We start from the raw sequence: 13,240 nt of genomic DNA on the forward strand, positions 1-13,240 counted from the left end.
AAAGTTTAAACCCATAAGCAAGGTTCAAGGTATTGACATGTATCGGCCTGTATCAGCCAATATGTATCGTTTCAGGGTTCTGACCAGTTCAGGGGGTAGAGGAGCTCTAAACCGCCCCCTGAACCGATTTTGAAAAAATATAAAGAAAAAAGTAAAAAAAGATATTGATATTGCTCGATACGTCTCTACTGGCATATCAAGCGTATTGATATTTAGAACCTTGCCCATAAGAGGTCTGATAATAGGCTCTCCATGTTGTGAATACCAGCAGACCTGCCTGTATGTGACTCCTTGCTCTCACTAACCCTGCTAATTGGCACCCTGCCCTTATGGGGGCTGAAGTCGCATCAGAAAAGCAAAGAAAAGTGAATTCTGAGTTCAGTAACAATCACATAAAGAAGAAGAAAGAAAGAAACTTTATAAAGCGTGTGGATTCTTCCAACTTTTTCATGAAGAAAGTGACCCTTCAAACAAGTACATGTATTTGAAAATGGTTGGTTTGACAAGAAGCTGGAACAAGAGGCCCTATTAAAGATATTACAGGCTCCATAGTAGAGCCAAAACAAAAGAAAGTGTTGATTGCTGAAATCCTTGAGGAAAAGTACTTAACATCCTTTGTTAATAGCTGAAAGTATGAAACTAGATCTAGGCAGGCTGATTCCATTCACATAAGAGGGGATAGAATCAAACGAGATGAGCCTCGTGCATAAGCCTCAGATCCAATTGCAGAAAGAACTTCCATTAGGATTAAAATTTCCCTCAACTTTCTGTTTCTCTTATTTTCTATCAAACTAAATATAGCATTTCTATCTATTAGAGGTGTCCGTGGTTGGGTTAAATAAGATAGCTATATTGACTTGATCATTTTGGGTTAGGTGAGGGTTAATCGCATGGTTTTCAAAATCGGACCGGACTGGAAAAACCGGGAACCGGTCACCTGACCAGTTCTGTTTTTTTTCAAAATCGTTGATTTTGGTCAACAAATCACTGAGCCTGCCGGTTAACCGTTAGAACAGTTTTGACCGTTTTTCAAAATTTTTTCAGTTTTTTATTTTATTTTTGTCAGAACGAGCCAATCGTTCAGGTTGAACAGTCGAACCATTCGAACTGATAACTGGATCCGTGACTGATTCAATCACCAGGTCGGTTTTAAAAATCATGGTTAATCGATAATCCAGTTACGAATTGAACTTAGATAGAGGTGAGATTATATCAAACCTTGACCAATTGACATTGCAACATTGAAACACTTGTATAAATGGCCTTGGTTAAGCATAAGTATACCATGTCTATAACAGATTGGATAGGATCAGATTCGGGTCACGGTAATTGAGTCGGGTTAGGGATGAGGCAAACCCGTAGCAATTTATAGACACGTGATCAGAAATTTGGGTAGAGAGTAGTAGTGATTGAGAAATGGGAAGGATCAAGCAATGAAAGGATCTGATTATGATGGCATTATGCATAAATAGAGCCAACTATGGGTATAAATGGGAATTAGAGCCTGAGGCTTTGAAATTCAAAATATAAAATTGAAAAGTTAGGTGAGATTTTGAAATTCATTGAACAAATGTATTAGTCAATACGTTCATCATATCCGGCCTATCTTGGTCAATTTTGTATCTTGCTAGCTTATTAGTATGATATAATTGATATATCCAAGGTTGAAAGTATAGAGACATGCACATTTCTAACATATGATACAACTTTTTTTTCATACTTAAGTAAGATGAGGGAGGGTCTAATGAATAAATAAATTCCCTTCATAGGAAATGGAGATGTAGCAGTTTAGTCAAGGATTTCAAGTGGGTGTATAGGCACATCGTAGAAGACCCTTAATTATCAAAAAAAGAAAAATAAATAAAAAGGTAAAGAAACCACCCCCCCTCAAAAAAAAAAAAAAAAAAAAAAACTCTTCTCTATAATTACTTTTGTGAGATTACAACTTTATTTTCACCTAATCTTAAGAAAGAAGTTGTCCAAGCTTAAATAAGTGGGATCCCTTTGTATGCTTTTGTTCACGTTTGTACATGTCTTTGGTGCCAAGTGAGGTGTGTAAGCATTTGAATGCATGTGTTTTAGGTAGGGTTGTAACTTGGGCAATTATGACATCATGGCTTAACCCATTTGACCCAAATGGTTGAATTGCTTATCCACCACCTAGACAGAAGGACAATTTCATTTTTTTTGTTCAACTTTGAAAAAAAATGAGATTTATTGCTAGAAGTATTGATATAGATCTAATAACAAAATTTATTGGTGAGAAAAATATCTTAAGTATATCATATAATGAGATAGAATAAGCGTTGGCCCCTCAAATATATGATTTAATGAAAGGGATTTGAATGAGGTGAAAAATAATAGTTCAAAATACATTTTGTCCTCACAATTAAAAAGGACTAAATTCAAATTACATTTTTTACATTTGTTATATTTCCGTGTGCATAAAAATAATTCTTAATTATGACACTTGTTTTTGTTTAATATGATGAATATACAATATTAGAGATGTGCCCAAATGTTGTTTTTTTGGCAAAATTTATGTATTCTTTTCAGTTTTATTATTTTTTTAATTTTTATTGTTTAATTATGACATCAAATATTGGTACATTTGAATTAAAAGTTGAATTGTTGATCTGGACCAAATAGGAAACCAATTTCATTTCTATTATCAATATAAACAATTCTTGTTTATGACACTTATTTTTGTTTATTATGATTAATATAAAATATCAGAGAAATGGCCCACATGGATTCACCCAATTGACCCAAGATGGTCAAATTAACTTAGCCACCACTTTGATGGAAGTAGTTTCATTTTCATTTTCTTTTGTTAATTTTAGAAAATGATAAATTGTTGAAACCTACCTTGAAGTTTCTAACTGTTGCTGAAATCTCCCCTAAAGTTTGGTAATTGCAATCGCTTCTCTTGAACTTTCTAATACAATTGCATGTAGACCCTCTCTCTTAGAATCCTCTAACAAGAGGCACACAAATGTCCAAAATACCCATGCAGTTACCATTGAGGCTAGTTTTTGCATAGCATAATGCAAACTTTATGAACAACAAAAAAAAAAAGAAAGTTAAAATTGTAACTTTTTGAGGGATTCATATGAAGGAAAAATTTATAAAATAAATCAATTTTGGAAAAGAGGTTGGAAGGGTTTGGGGAAGTGATTGATATGAAGGAAAATTTTGGAAAAAAAAAACATTTTAGTTAAAGTAACAAAATCGTTATTCTGGACATTTTCATGCCTCTTGTTAGAGGATTATAAGAGAAGGAATCTGCTTGCACTTGTGTTAAAAAGTTCAAGGGAGGTGATTGCAATTACCAAATTTTAGGGGAAGTTTCAGCAATGGTCAGAAACTTTAAGGGGGGTTTAGCATTTTATCCTTTAAAAAGCATGGGTTTCATATTGTTAAAAAGTATTTGATAAAGATCTAATTATTAGAATTTATTCAATAAAAAATAACTTAAATACAAAATTTATTGTAAGAGGAGGGATTTAAATATAAGAGATATTGCATTATTAGCCTTCGGTATTACAGAGGAACTAAATTCAAAAGTAGGGGTAGTTTAGTAAAAAAGAAAGTTCCACACCCTCATTGAGTTTAATAGTATAAATAAATATACTATACACAAAAGTGTGTGTGTGTGTGTGTATTATAAAATAGGGTCATTTACTAAAACACCCCCTATAGTTTAGAATCAATTTACTTAACTGACCTTCCATTAGATGAAAGTGGAAAATGACAGTTTTAACCCTAAAATCTATTCAAATAAATTTAATGAAAGAAACTAAAAGCAAAAATTTCATTTTTGCCCCTACTAAAACATGGACAACCACTCTATTCTTCTCTATTTGATCACTTTTGTTTTCTATGCAAAAGTGTTAGGGGTACTTTTGGAATAAAGAACCATGGGTGAACATTTTCTACTTAGTTTAGGTGATTATGTTACAATATTCAAATGGAAAAACAAATATTTCTTAATGAAAGGTCGATTAATTAAATAGGTTGTAAACTATAAGGGGTGTATTAGTAAAATGCAAACTATAGGGTAAGTTTAAGAAAATTTGTGAAACTATACGGGATGTTATAGTAAATAACCCTATAAAATAAAAAGTAAATATATGCAAAAAATTTCAACTTCATGTGGATTGCACATAGAAGTTTTAAATTATAATTACAATTATTATTATTATTATTATTATTATTAAATTTTAACCATGAGTTTAATTGAAAGGTTGAATCATTGACCCACCATCTAGATAGGAAAATAGCTTTGCTTTTAAATCAGTTTTAAATTATGTATTTTATCTACATTATATAAATATTTTTTACTTATTACACTAAATTTTTGTTTGATATAATTAATATACAACATTAAAGATTTATACAATTTTTATAATTTTTGTATTCCTTTGATTATTTGTACTTTTTTTACTTTTTAAATATTTATTATTTAACTATGACATCATCAGTTAATTCATTTGACCCAAACCAATAACCCACCACCCAAAAGGGACAATAGTTTTTTATTCTCAAAAAAGGAAGGAAAATAGGTTGATTTTTAGGTTGACTTTAAATTTTGTATTACAATTATGTCATTGATAAAATTAATTTTTATGTGTAATATTTATTTTTTTCAATATAATGAATGCATAATATTATAGATGTATCCAATATTTTATTTTTTATAAATATATAACATTAGATATGTGCCCGAAATGTTATCTACTTTTATTTTTTATGTGATTATTTTTATTTTCTATTTTAAAATTTTTATTATTTGGCCATGACATCATTTCATTTATAGGTTGATTTTTAGATTTGACATTCCCTTTTAATAAGAATACTTCTTATATTTCATACTTATATTTGTTTAGTATAATGAATATATTATATTAGAGATATGCTTAATTCTTTTTATTTTTCTATATTTTATATTTTAATTTTTTATTGTTAAATTATGACATTGTTGATTAACCCATTTAATCCCAAATGGTTGAATTGCTTACCCACCCTCAAGAGGGAAAGAAAATGGTTTTGTTTTCAAATATTTTTTTAGTAATAAAGTTAATATTATGAGTTTAATTAGTAATAATGAGAAAAATATGTGTTCAATATAGGATTTAATGAGAGAATATAACTTATATATGAGATTTATAGGAAAATAGTTTTATTTCAAATTAGCTTTAAAGTTTATTTTCCATTTCCATCATTAATAAAAATAATTATTATTTGTCATACTTATTATTATTTAACATGTCAAATATATGTTGTTAAAAGTGTTCCAAAATTTTCTTTAATTTCTATTTTTTGCATTTTATCTATTTTTGACTTTTATATTATTTAATTATGGCAACATGAGCTGGCTCATTTGACTTAAAATGGTTTAATTCTTACCACCACCTAGATGAAAATATTATTTTTTTTCATATGGATTTAATTAGTGGAATTTAGTGATGAGAATAAATAAAGATGTTTTAAATATATGATTCAATGATGGTGAACGGGAGTTAATACCTTAAATGTGTGATTTATGAGAGGGAATTGAATGCATTGAATAATAGCATTTAAATTACATTTTATACCCTCACAATAGAGGGATCATATTTCAAAAAAGGGGTATTTTACTCAAGAAATAGAGGCATGGGTAGCCCTTCCCCAACAACTACTCAAACAAATAGCAATAAAAACACCATCCAACACTGTCCTTGACAGGTCCAAATCAACATGGGCAAGAGCAGCAAGTCTATCACAACTGCATTAGTTTCTCTGAAGGTATGAGAGTATTGAACATTGAGTCTGCATCTCAATGATCAAGCTAAGGTTTCTACGGAGGGAAGACAGACCCTGTTAAGCTATCTACAATCAATATTGAGTCTCCCTCGATGATAACTATTTTGTTTGCAAACTTTGTGGCCAACCAATGATCTTTGAGTGTTATCATGCATGCTTCCACAACATTGATAGATGTTAGACCCAAACACCTGCAAAAGGCATTTAAGATGTTGCCATAAGGATCACGAGCCAACCCACCAATAGTGCGCTCACCATGTCGATTGGCTGAGGCATCAAAGTTCATCTTAACTAGCGAGGACCCGTGCGATGCACAGGAAAATCTAAAAGATTTAATAATTTTATTTACTATTAGCTAATATTAAATTAATAATCAAAATTTGTTGTAAATTAACTAAAAGTATTCAAAGTTATTGTTAATATCTAAAATTTTAATAATTGTAATTTTCATTTAATGTTGATTTACAGAAAATAATTATTGTTAATTTAATATGAACAAATATTTTTTAATAAATTTTGTTTTATTAATAATTTGTAGTAATTTTAATAATTGTTATTATTGTATTATTTTTAAATGAAATTTTGATTAATTTCAAATGAATAAAAATAATTACAAAAGCTAATTAGGGGGGTCGATTCAGCATGACTCACAGCCCGAGCCCACATAGGCCCGTGTCGTGCCATGGGTCGAGCTGATCCCTGGGCTAAGCCTTGGACAAGGCCAGGCCACAAACGGGCCAAGCTATGAGAAGTCCATTTAAAAAAAAATTGAAAAAAATGTTTAAATTTTTATTTCATATGATTTTTTATGTATACAATTGTTTATATATACAATTAGACCTATTCACCAGGTAACCCGACAACCCGGCCCAGCCCAGCCTGACCCATTATATTTTAGGCTTAGACAAAATTTCAAGCTCATGGGCTCAAGCTCGAGCTTTCTCAAATAAGCTCAGCCCGATACTATTACACATATAAAACAGTACTTATGTTATATAATATATATATATAAGCTTCTTAAATTATTAATAAATATCAATTTACTATTAGGAAATATAAATTAGTTTAATAATTTATTAAATTATTACTAAATTAATATAATATTAGTTTATAAAAATATATTGAAAATAAGATATTTTGTGTACAGCTCAAGCTCGGACTTGCACATTTTCTGTTGATAAAGAGACATATTAATTATAAAACTATGATTTTTTACAAATTAAAATTTTTATTTAATATTAATCTAGAATAAAAAATATATATAGCATTTCTATATATATTAAGTTGTAGAGGAATGTCAATGAGTCAAGTTAAATGGTAAATTCAACATGACTCACCCCTACATGGTCAGGTTAGGTCCAGCCAATCATGCTTATTAAGATGTAATAAGGTCAGGTTAGAGTCTTGATTATTTAACCCAAATCTGGTGCAGTTTGATTGACCTGGCCCATCGAGTCATAATATGTATAAAGGATATTCTTGTAATTCTATTTTTCTTATTCAATTCAATTTACATATTCATTGCTTGCTAAATTTTATATTTGTATTTTCACTCTTCGCAAACAGAGCTTTAACTTTTTTTCTTTATTTATTTTTTTAAGCCAGGAAATGACAAAATTCATTCATTAATATTCGTATTATAATTACCAAGACACAAACAACAAAAGCAGCCAAAAACCGATTAGGGCCGAACATAAAAATCAGAGAACAAGCACTCCACCAGGAAACAAACTAAAAACTGCTAAATGAGAAAAGAGGGAATACTGAAAAGTGGGAGGAAACACCTCAAGAGACCTTTGTAAATGGCGAAAAGATTTTGAAAACGCCAAAAGGAGAGAAGTCTTCCTCCAAGAGAGACAAAACTCAAAAAGCAATTTCCCCATTCAGACTTCAAGACAGACAATCAAAGAAGAGAAGGCCATCAACTTTCTCATGCAAAATAGTTGAATCAATCACAAGGTTCAAAATTTCAATACGATAAACTCGGTATCAGACATATTGTATCGTATCTTTTAAGTACCGAAACACTTATTTTAAGGCATTTTAAGAAAACCTTTATTTTAATAGTTAAATAATATAAAATGACCTTCCTCTAAAATTAGTAAAAAACAATTGAAAAAACTGAAAAGCGCAGGATTAAGTATCCCATACATGATACATCCCTTCTGGCGTATTAGAGTGTATCAATATTTTGAACTTGATAGCTATGTTTCGGGCTGTGGGACCAATCATAATGCCTTACTCCAGCCATAACATGCATATGGCCCACAACTTATGCCCGGCCTGGGGCCTGGGGCATTGTGATGATTCCGCCTGAAACACAGCTATCAAGTTCACCTAATCCCTTCTCATACAGCACGCCCCTATCTTCCTAGGCTACCAAACGTGAACCTAGGTACTTGACTTGTTTCATCATAGTGATATTTATGAAATAAATTGTGAGGAAAATATTACTTTATAATTTTCATTTATGATGTATCTACAAGCTGTAAATTAATTAGCTACCCAATTTTAAGATTTACCACTACAATGGGTTTGGGCCTTTGAGGTATCAAACTAGAGAGAGAGAGAGATTTTAATTAATAATTAAAAGGGTAAATTATAAAGACCTCTTTATTATGGGGTTAGTGACAATTACCCCCTTGAACTTTCACTTTTGACAAATGCTCCTTGGCCATCAAGTCAAGTAATGCAATGCATTAAATTAGTAAAATACTCACACGAATTTTTCTTATTTTCTTTTCCTTGCCCATTTCTCTTAAACCCTAATTAACCCAAAAATACCTCCACTATTTTTTCTAAATGAAATCAGCTAAAATAACAAGAATCATTTCACTGACATAGAAAAATTCTTTAAATTATCATTTCATTTCACTGACATGAATGTCTCTCTTCATCTTAAAATATGAAAATTATCCACTCCTTTCTCCAATGAATCAAGAAAAACCGAATACAACCTTAAATTTACATTTATCAAAAAGAAACCTCTATCATTTCATCTGAATATTGAGTCTAGCCATAAATCTGCAAGGATCTATTAAAGCAACTGAGAGGACTTCAATAGTATATATTTAGAAAACTAATTGAACCATAAATTGTTCAAATAAATAAGAAAAAGGGTAGTTTGGGGATATAGAAAATTTTAAAGAGTCAAATGAGAATTTGTTTCAAAGTTAACTAACAAAACTCTAACGAAGGGGGTATTTGTCGCAAAGTGAAAGTTTAAGGGGTTTTTTGCCACAAATGAAAGTTTAGGGGGGAATTGTCACTAACCCTGTAGTACGGGTGGTCTCTGTGATTTACCCTAATTAAAATGTTTTTATAATAAGGGAAAAAAATTTTGTGCTCTCGTAAGTATGAGTATCTAGTTTATTCAACATTATCATTTTATATGAACTTGTTAGGATCAATGGCCTTAACTAAGAGGGGGTGAATTGGGTAAACCTTCAAAAACTGTGATTGTCTTAGAATTCAATATGAATTCTTAGACTCTTGACAAGCAAACTCAAGACTTTTCATATCAAATTGAACCAAATCCTTCTTGACAATTAAGATGTAGTGGAAGTTCTAGCCTTGGTTAGTTTAACTTAGCAATTAATCAAGATGTTACTCTTTGATTAACCAAACTGCTGAACAAGTAAACCTGTAGCTATAGACAATAAAGTAGCAAGAGCTACAAGGGTTAACAGTCAATAGATAACAATGATAATAAACACCTAAAAAGTTGATAGCAAATAAGAGATAAATATCGCAGTTAATAACAATAGCTTGCCATTTGATTAGTGGTCCTATAGTTGACGAAGGAATAATAACAATGAATGTAAGTAACTGTAGAAAATAAATGATAAGTAAATTAACACAAATATAAATGGAAGTTGCACCTAGTTGTGTGTGCATTAATCAACTAGAGAGAGAGAGAGAGGACCAGCCACAAATATAGTAAAGAGAATGACCTGCTACACAAAGATAGCTAAGAGATAGACTAGCTATCAAAACTACAATCAACTTGAGATTGAAGCAGTGATTAGTTGCTACTAGAATCTTAATAACAGATCTAACTACTGAAATGTAGATCTCTTAAACTACCCCTGAGTTTTGCGAAATTGACTAAGTATACCTTTGCTGTTTGTATATTCCCTACGGGTACCCTTAAGTTTTCTAACAATTGACTAACTATACCCCTAACAACAAAATAATATAAATAAAGTAGTTAGTAATAATTAGTGCAATTAGTAGGATTAGTAATGTTATAGCTCATTAACTGCACTAATTAACCTTGTATCTTGCAAATTAAAATAAAAAAAAGAAAGTTGAAAAAAAATTTGCTAAATCTCAAGGATTCAAGTATTGTAGTTATGAGAAAGTTAGCATAAATAAAAGTGAATTGCAAACTTGAAAAGCAAAAAAAAAAAAAAACACAAGACACTAAATTTTATAGAGGTTTGGACAACATTGCCTACATCCTCTACCTCAAACCACCATTGAAGATTTCCACTAACCGAATGGACTTCCCAAATGCCAACAACACCTAAACTAGGTAGACTTACATGGTGCCAACAAGACCAAAACTAGCAAGGCTTCTAGGTGTGTACAATACCTTGTAGCTAGGTTTAACAAGGTGCCAACAAGACCTTAAATGGTATTTAATAAGTTGAACACTAATGGTGTTCAACAAAACCTTAATAGAGGTGCTTAAATATTCTTTACTAATATAGCACAAAGGCGAATATATAGCAAGAGTAACCTTTCAATAAGTAAATATAAGCAATACAACACAAACTAAATTTAATTGCTCGAGTTCTTTACAAATGCTCAACTCAGGGAGGAAAATCCCAACTTATGGATGAGAATAAGCTCAAAGGTGTTTCAATGAAAACTGGCCTCTAACACTGATGGAGCACAGAGATCCTCAAAATGACTATAGCTCAAATTTCTCTCTTAAAAACAACTTTACAATATGCACAAAGTATGCACTAGTTGTTTTTCACAAGTCTTGATTTAGGGATGCAAATGGATTAGATCGGATTCAAATCAGGGTATATCTAAATCCGACTTGACACTATTACGAGTCAATCCAATCCAATCCAATCTAAAGATCCAATCAGATCTCATAAGTATGGATTTGAATATGAATCCGATGAAGAAATCAAATTTTCGGATTTGGTCCGATCTGATTTAAATTTCTTAAAAAATTAATAAATTATTAAAAGAAAAAAATATAATATAATAATTTAAAAACGAAAAACAAAAAAATACAAGTATCTTTACAACTATTTTCATCATATATATATACATGTTTTTATATATATAAATAAATAAATAACATATATATATCGAATCGGATAAGGGTGATTCGAATCCTATCCGATTTCTGATCAAATCCTATTTTCTAATCCAATCCGATCTAAAGAGTTTTGCATGTCTTCTCATATTAAGAGATTTGCATGTCTTGGCTGTCACAACTAGTCAACACATTTTCTTAGGACAGTCAACTACTTCTCACAGTCCTAGCAATGCATGCTTCAGAAATCATAGTTTGCGGACACATCTTTCTGGGTAGTCGACTACTTCTCACAATCAGGTCCAATTTTCTTGACAAACAATCCAAACACTAAGAAACCTTGGAAAACTAAGTCTAGAGGTTTGGAACCACTTCCATTTGCTTTCAATAAGTATTTTATTAACTTATTAACTTGTTTAAGCTCAGCAAAGCCAAGGAACCTAACCCAGACAGGGTTTTGGTTTCTAAGGATAATTTAATTGACTTCAATCTTGTTGAGCATCTATTGGTAGACCTGTTCATGTGTCGGGCTCAGGCTTGGCTTTTAACAAATTTTGAATGGAGCCCAGCCCAAAGCCCAAGCCCAACACAATGTAAGTTAGGCTCGAAGCCCAGCCCGTGAACAGGTCTACTATGGAGTACATCTCATAACTAATTACATGAAGGTTCTAAAAAATAAAAACAATTAAGTACAACTTTATGTAGTCATCCTTTATCCTTGTTGAGATGTAGTAACAGATCATTCTTTAGCAATTGCAAAACCCTTCAATTCCTCATTAGCCTTGATGCTTGATATGCTTAGAGCTTCTTCAGTTAGAAAGGTGTTGATGATGGTATAGATGAACTTTGTAGGATGAGCATCAAGCAAACTCAACAAAGCTTCCACTTCTTCATTTGTAGCATTTTAGCTTTTAATATTCATTTAGTACATAGAAGCTTGATAAAGATTGATGCACACTTAGACACACCATTAGTATTCTCTATGAGTTTGTTATCATCAAAAAACTTAGATTCAACAGAAGTGACATACAAAAATAATAATACTTTCTTGTAGGAGATGTATTATACAAAAGAATTGATTGGATGTATCTAGGGGTAGACTCAAGCTGAGCCAAGCCAAATATTTGGCTATTTAAGCTCGACTTGGCAAAAAAAATATGAGGCTCAAGTTTGGGCTCAAGCTTGATTCAAGCTAGAAACATGAACTCAAATTTTGCTAGAGCTTGGATCGGCGAGCTTGACAATGAGTGTGGAAAGCAATCTTATTTACTAAAAAACAATCTTATTTCTTATGTTTCTTCACAATTCATGCATAAATGAATCAATCTTGTATGTCAAGTAAATAAGGAGAAAGAGACACTTCGTCCATTTCCATATTACAAGTAATTAAGCACATGCATTGCATGTGAGATTTTTTTCATATAAATTACTTGAATTTTAGATATTTCATAATTAAAATAGAAATTGAAAATTAACAAAAGTAACAATATAATTAAAAATAAACTTAAATATTTATTATTTAATTATGACATCATGCATTTCTTTGAAAAGTTGGATCATTGACCCACCATGTAGATAAGAAAATAATATTGCTTTTGGATTAATTTTAAATTAGGAAAAATTATAGTCAGGGCCGGTTGTACATTTAAAATTAGGCTATAAGTTGGTCCAAAATCCAACAAAACTCTAACAACCGAGTCTACATTTCAGGTTATAAAAACCCTCGCCATGTCATCGGAGGGTTATGTGGCTATAAAGGTTTTTAGTTTCTCTCTCTCTCTCTCTCTCTCTCTCACTCTCTCACTCACAGTCATTTTTATCTGCTCAACGACTATGTAATTTGAAAATAAATAAAACTGGTTTTTGGTTTCTATATTTACATTATCTATATCAATTTCTCTCATTCTCTCTCTCTAGCTATTGTTCTCCCTCAATCTCTCTCATTCTCTTTCCTGGTCGATCTCTCATTCTCCCTTAATTTCTATCGTTCTCCCTTAGTTTCTCTCCCTCTCTCTCTCTTGTTTTTTTTTTATTTTGTTACACACTTATATGGTGTTAATCAAATCATATAAAAGAACATGAGACCAACTTGTTATGGTTAAAAAATTATTATACCAATTTGATAAAAATTCACAAGAAACTCTTAGTTATGAA

The sequence above is a fragment of the Nelumbo nucifera genome, chromosome 7 (assembly GCF_055504915.1).
Source record: "Nelumbo nucifera cultivar China Antique chromosome 7, China Antique-T2T, whole genome shotgun sequence".
NCBI lineage: Eukaryota > Viridiplantae > Streptophyta > Magnoliopsida > Proteales > Nelumbonaceae > Nelumbo > Nelumbo nucifera.